Here is a 7,185-nt window from a genome sequence, read left to right on the forward strand (position 1 = left end):
CATGGTTCTACTGGCTGGGAAATTCAAAGGCATGTCCTTGGCTTCTAGAGAGGGCTTTCATGCTGTGTCATAATACGGTAGAGAAGATCAAAGGGGAAGCAGACACTTATGAAGAAAAAAAACCCAAGGGGCATTTTGACTTTATTACAACCTACTCTCATAGAAACATTCCCAAGAGAATGAATTGAATTGAGAGAGAGTGAGCGCGAGAGAGAATTCACTCACTCCCACAAGAATATCACAAGCCATTCATGAGGTATTCACTCCTATAACTCAAAAACCTCCCATTAGGCCCCACATCCCAATGCTGTCACATTGGAAATCAAATTCCAACCTGAGTTTTGCTGACGACAAACATTAACCGTAGCACGATTGAATAGACATTTCTTAAAAGAAGATATACAAATGACCAAGAAGCATATTAAAAAATACTCAGCATCACTAATTGTCAGAGAAATGCAAACCAAAACAACAAGGAGATATCATCTCATCCTGGTTAGAATGGCTATTATCAAAAAGACAAAAAAAAAATAACAAATGCTGTCAAGGAAGCAGAGAAAGGGGAACTCATACACTGTTGGTGAGAATGCAAATTAGTGTAGCCATTACAGAAAACAGTATGGTGGTTCCTCAAAAACCTAAAATTAGAACTATCATGTGATCCACGAATCCCAATATTTGATATATATCTTAAAAAAGAAAATCAGTGTGTTAAAGAGACAACTGTACTTCCACGTTTATTGCAGGACTATTTACAATAGCTAAGATATGGGATCAACCTATGTGTCCATCAGCAGATGAATAGAAAAATAAAATTCGGTATATGTACACAATGGAATACTACTTAGCCATAAAATAGAATGAAATCCAGTTATTTGCAGCAACATCAATGATCCTGGAGCACATTAAGTGAGATAACTCCAGCACAGAAAAATAAATACTGTATGTTCTCACTTATATGTGGTAGTTTAAAAAGTTGATCTCATATAAGTAGAGAGACAAGTGGTTACTAGAGGCTAGGAAAGGTAGGGTTAAAGGAGATATAAGGAGAGGTTGGTTAAAAGATACATGATTATAGCTAAATAGGGGGAATAAGTTCTAGTGTTCTATAGCACCGTGAGTGATTATAGTTAATAACAATTTATTGTATATTTTCAAATAGCTAGAAGCCAAGATTTTGAATGCTCCCAACACAAAGAAGTGATAAATGTTTGAGGTGATGGATTTTCTAATGACCTTCATTTGATTATCACATATTGTACACATGTATCAAAATATCACACTGTGCCCTATAATTATGTACAATTATTATGTGTTGATTAAAAACAGTATTTTAAGAAAAAGAATAGTAGTTCACACCTCAGAAAATTATTGTGAAAATAAAGTGACTAAATATTTAGAAACTGCCTGATCTGTTCATAGATAGCACATTGTAAGTATAAGTATGTATCCCTGTATTTTTCTGGAGAAATTTTTAATGAATTCTGACTACTGTGAACATTTTACTTACTAGACTCTATATGACGATAACTAAAGATTTTTTTGTAATTAATTATGCTTTGGGTCCAGTAAGGTGGATCCATGCCTAAAAAGTAATCAGAAACATGTATTAGCATTCAGTAGATTCTAATATTTAAAATGATACTAAATTAGTTTGGGGAGGAAAAATATTTAAATATCAGTTGCATAGCATGAGGAACTCTTATGAAAAGCAGATGGAACTTTACAAAAATGGTGCCTGATTGCTTTGGTCTACAGAGGCTGGATTGCTAAGCCTACCAGATATCAATGGCCGCAGACTACCATTTCACTCACTAGATTCGCGTTTTGTGTCACTATGACCCCAAATCTGCATTTATTGCCTAATTATTTGATTGCTGCCATATAACCACATGATACAAGAATATTAATGTTTTTGTTTCTCTTTTGAGAAATAGATAAATTTACAATTAGAATCTATAAAGTCTGAAGCAATTACTACTGATTTTTGTTTCAAATGGGACCATACTGAAGTTTTTGTTTGCTTGTGCTTTTGCTTTAAATGACTCAAGAAACCTTTTCAAACCAGGACCTAGGAAAGTGAGAGTGCTGTTTTCAGTGACATTTAGGGCTTACATGAGATATTATATATCTCTGAACTGCTGGGGAAACAGATGACAACTTTCTCTGAAAACCAGATTTTATAAAAACTGGGAATATGGGAGTTAATATAAAACCCAGATTTCTTATAAACATATATAATGTTAAATTCCTTCAAACAGTCTGAACTTGAGATCCTTAACTCTGGGGCCAAAATTGATCAGGTTTTAATAGAAGAATCTTAATCTTTGTGGCAAATACTCCAGTAGATTTTAAAATGTGCATGTATGGATGAATATCTTGTCACTTTTCAACTCTTATATTGTATGGAATGTCCTTTTATTCCTTCAAACCCCATCTTTGCTCACAAAATCCCAATTTTGTTCCAATACAGGAACAAAATTGGGATATGGGTCACTCCTTAGGATGTGGATCTACATTAGTCTAACAATCAAAACAATTCCACAATAATCCTTTTTTCCAGTGTCTGGTTTAGGTGGAGGAAAGTGAATGGAATGCAATTATGCCCACTGGAATGTAAAGAGAAGTTTGGTGAGAGGCTTCTAGGAGGTTTTCTTTACTCTTAAAAAGAGACTAAAGCAAAATATTCACTGTCTTCTGGCCTTCAGAAATAACTGTGCAATGAACTAATGCCTTAAATTGCTGCAGCCTTCTTGCAACCATGTAGGAATTAGCCATTTAATTTCAGACAGCAGAGCAGAGAGGTCAAATGATGACATTGTGGAGTCATTACATTATTGAATTTTTCAATTGTCTTACCTTCTGGACTTCTTGTTATGTTTATGTTATGTTATGCTTTTTTTGTTTATGTGCAGTAGTCCCTGCTTATCCAGCTTCACTTTCTGCTGATTTAGTTACCCATGGTCAACTGCCATCTGAAAATAGGTGAGTGCTATACAATAACATATTTTGAGAAAGATAGAGCGACCACCTTTACATAACTTATTTAGAGTATATTGTTACAATTGTTCCATTTTACTACTAGTTATTGTTGTTAATATCTTGCTGTGCCTGAGTTAAAATTAAACTTCATCATATGTCTGCATGTATCGAGTTCAGGACTATCCATGGTTTCAGGCATCCATTGGAGGTCTTGAACAGTATCCACCTGGCATAAGGCAGGCACTATCATATTTTCTTGGGTCTTTTGCTTTTTGAAGTCAATTGCATTCTAAATAACACAAAAATAACAAAATAACTCTGTGTTTTATACTATATGTAGGGAAAAATGAAATGCAAGGCCTGACCAAGTAAGATACGTGACAGGTTTTGAAAATTTGCATAAGCTATTTACTTAGGAACTTATTGCATCTGGCATACTGATACAGTCATAATTCTTAAAAACATTTTTAATAAATATTAAATTAAAGCATTTAATGTAGGAAATAAAATTTCAAACAAAGAAAGAGGAAGATTTTATTGCTTATTACATTTTTAAGAAAGATTTCCTTTAAAACTTGATGGCAGCAAAATATTGGGGATTATTTTTTAAAATTCACAGTCTTGAAATATTTGGGTATGGCTAGATATATTTAATATTGTAATTAGGACTTTTCTTTTTCTCCAAGAACATTGGAATGTACATGGGCTTTTTCTGGGTCATGATGGGTTTTAGGGATTTCCTGAAGTCTTACTTGAGGTTAAGGGCTACACCAGATAATCAGAGTTGCATATTCCATTAGGCAAAATCACTCAGGCAGATTTCACATAAACACTTCCATTTTAAGTGAAAAATCTTAAACTGAAGGGTATTGGTAAGACCATTCCTTGCCATTTACACCTCTGTAAAAAAAATGCTAATTATGTAGGCTGCAGTAATGGTGAATGGATTTGTGGAGATTATAGGAACCTGTATATAACATTTTCTGCTCATATATGACAATAGCAGTCTATTCCACACAAAACCAAGTTAGTGATCCTCAGCCCAACTTTCAAAGTTTTCCACAATTTGAACTCTATTAATCTATCCCCTTGAGAGAGTGTATGTATGTGTGTGTGTGTGTGTGTATCCTTTACCACAGCCCATAAGTCCACTGTCACTTCATAATCTCACTGTACTTTAAACTCACCTCCCCAACATACTCCTGCACCTGCTGCCTTGTCATCCTTATTAGCACAGGTTGAAGTTCTATCTTAATGAAAGGTCAGCCATTAATTAAACTCTGTTTTCAAGAAATACAGTTTATAACTAATTTTCTTTATGCAAAATTATATACAGAATTTGGGGGCAGCAGCAGAGAGAAATAGTGTTGAGAGATTTGCCATCATTGGGCAACCAAAGGAGATTCATAATCAAGCAATTTTAAAATTTATGAAGTTAATCATTCAGATTTTTCTATTTTTGTTTACAATTGTTTTCTGAACTTAGCTTATCAGAGTATGGAATCATTGTTTTTCTTCCTAAATAAAATGAGGAATAATTTAATAAAGAACAAATTCCAGGTTGTTCAATAAGTTATTGATCACAAATGTTATGGATATATGAGCAGATACTATGTACCAGGAATATGTTACAATTTATAAAACAATCTATTTTCCATTTGAAAGCAGGTTAGACTTCATTGCTTTACTTCTTTCATGATTTTCCCTATTTAAATACAGGAGAGTAAAACAAAATGTTGAACACATTTTATCATAAGCCCTCCCTGATACTGTATACTGCATGTACTACTACTTGTTTCTTCGGAGTCCAGAGGTTAAAAAAAAGAAAAAGAAAAGCTTTCCCTATATCAGACTAACAGTAATAATTAATACTTTTTTACCAGTAAAGTTGAAGACATCCATGGAAATGTAAACCTCCTACTTTCATTTAGAAATAAAGGACATATGTAACATAATTATTCTCAAATGAGTCTAACATTGAATTTCAGAAACTTAAAGTCCAATGTTTTATCTTAAAGTAGCTTGTAGGAACAAATTTAAAAGTTATCCATAGTTAAAATTTGAAAACACCAAATCCTTTAAGTGCCACTTTAATCCCAGATCAAACAAGGCCTGCTGGTCCAAGAACTAAAATTGATTTTGTTACTCATATCAGAGGCAGCTCATGATTCCTTCCATCCTTTGCTGAAAGCAGATAGTATAGGTAGAAGATAATTATTCCTTTAATGCTAACTTTGTAATGCCTAGATGGAATCAGTGCTTCAAACAATTTCTATTTCCTATTTACATTTATAAATGCCCTTTGCCCCCTAAGTTGCCCCATATGTAAGAATTAATTTAATAAAGGAAAGTGTCCATAGCTCTGCAGAAAAAAAATTTCTCTTCATAACAGTGTTAGTCGTTTATCTGTTACCTTTTTCTGAGAAGTTTTATTGTAGCTTGGTGTTATTAAGAGAGCAATGAAAATTGGAACAATACAGAAAAGATTAGCATGGCCCCTGTACAAGGAGGATATGCAAATTTGTGAAGTGCTCCATATTTTTTAAGTAAAATATAAAATTATATAAAAAACAGAGTGCATTGCAGCCATGTAACTGGGGCCATGGATGAAGTGATATAATCTAGGCTGCAGACATCAAAGGTAATGGAGGGAGTATGCTAGGTGGTAGCAGAACTACAACTGGACTGGGACAGTGCACATCAATTCCTCTTCCTTTTTCTGAAGTTGTGCAGAGTGGCAACAGGGCTGTCAAAGTCAAAGCATTGTTCACAGGGTAGAGGGAGGATCATGGATGCAGCCTTGTCGGTAAAACTGAGCTGTCAGTTGAGGAGTTGTCTCCAACGCTATCACCTGCCTTAGAAAATGAAAGCTTAACTCCCACCTGTCTTTCAGGAAGTGATTTCTTCACATTCTAAATGTCAGTAAGGTGTGATGTCAGTAATGAGGGCTTGGCTCTTTCTTTACTCTGAATGGCTATGAGACAGCTGTGAAGAGATGGCTGTGAACAGAGAGCCCTGCACAAAGTTGTGAATTACAGGTTTATTTTCAGTGCAATGTTCTCACGTTCTTAACGCTCTGTGTTCCAATGTTCTCTCTTGCAAAGTCACATTCAAGCTTATTTCTCACCCATCAACCGACCTCTACCATTTCTCAATTCCCAGAGCCCCTGTGTCTTCCACATACACTAATCTGTCAAGATAATTATTAATAAATATTAGCATTCACGGTTCTATTACTGCTGGAGGGAATTTAGATACTCTTTAGCTCCACACTCTCATTTTACAGATAAGGTGAATTGGTATGCATATGACCACATGGTTACATGAGAGGGGAGGGGAATGGTTATTATTATTAGTAGCAGCAACATCATAAGGCATATGTAGTTAAACAATAACTTGTTGAAATTGAAAGAAAGCAGAGACAAAATTAGGTGTTATCAGGGAAGGTTGACGGAATGGCTAACCAGAGACCTCTCTCATACCCGATATATATATATATATATTGTTTTTTTTTTGTTGTTTTTGTTTTTGTTTTTTTTTTTTGAGACGGAGTCTCGCTCTGTCGCCCAGACTGGAGTGCAGTGGCGCTATCTCGGCTCACTGGAGGCTCCGCCCCCCAGAGTTCACGCCATTCTCCTGCCTCAGCCTCCTGAGTAGCTGGGACTACAGGCGCCCGCCACCTCGCCAGGCTAATTTTTTGTATTTTTAGTAGAGACGGGGTTTCACAGTGTTAGCCAGGATGGTCTCGATCTCATGACCTCGTGATCCGCCCGCCTCGGCCTCCCAAAGTGCTGGAATTACAGGCGTGAGCCACCGCGCCCAGCCTTTAATTAATTAATGGCAATACAGAGTCTTCTTAGCTTTGCAGAATCTCAGTGCTGCAAGGGTCAAAGAGTTGACTAAATTCAGGGCTTCTGGGTTACACCTACCAAAATCACAGAAGACTCAAGTAGAAAGCTGAATGTCAATGTATTAATTAATAAACAGAAACACAAATGTCAAGTCAAGTGTAAAGAATCATTGGTCTGTCAGACAGTATGAGGTAAGTGAAATTAGTAATCATATCATTGTTAATTCTAAATTTTAATAAAACATTATGTACCAGGTCTTTATTGCTGTGCTTTATAAAAGTTGTCATTGAATCTTCTCAACAAACACCTATAAAGTAGATGTCATTCTCACCACGTTATAAATAAGAATAGC

The 7,185-nt window shown here is 35.4% G+C and overlaps 1 pseudogene; it reads left to right on the top strand.

The window, feature by feature from the left end:
- Nucleotides 1-5,425: 5,425 nt before the first annotated feature.
- LOC115934393 (uncharacterized) lies at nucleotides 5,426-5,525 on the top strand (annotated as a pseudogene).
- The last annotated feature ends 1,660 nt before the right edge of the window (nucleotides 5,526-7,185 follow it).

Source organism: Gorilla gorilla, chromosome 3, assembly GCF_029281585.2.
Source record: "Gorilla gorilla gorilla isolate KB3781 chromosome 3, NHGRI_mGorGor1-v2.1_pri, whole genome shotgun sequence".
Taxonomy (NCBI): domain Eukaryota; kingdom Metazoa; phylum Chordata; class Mammalia; order Primates; family Hominidae; genus Gorilla; species Gorilla gorilla.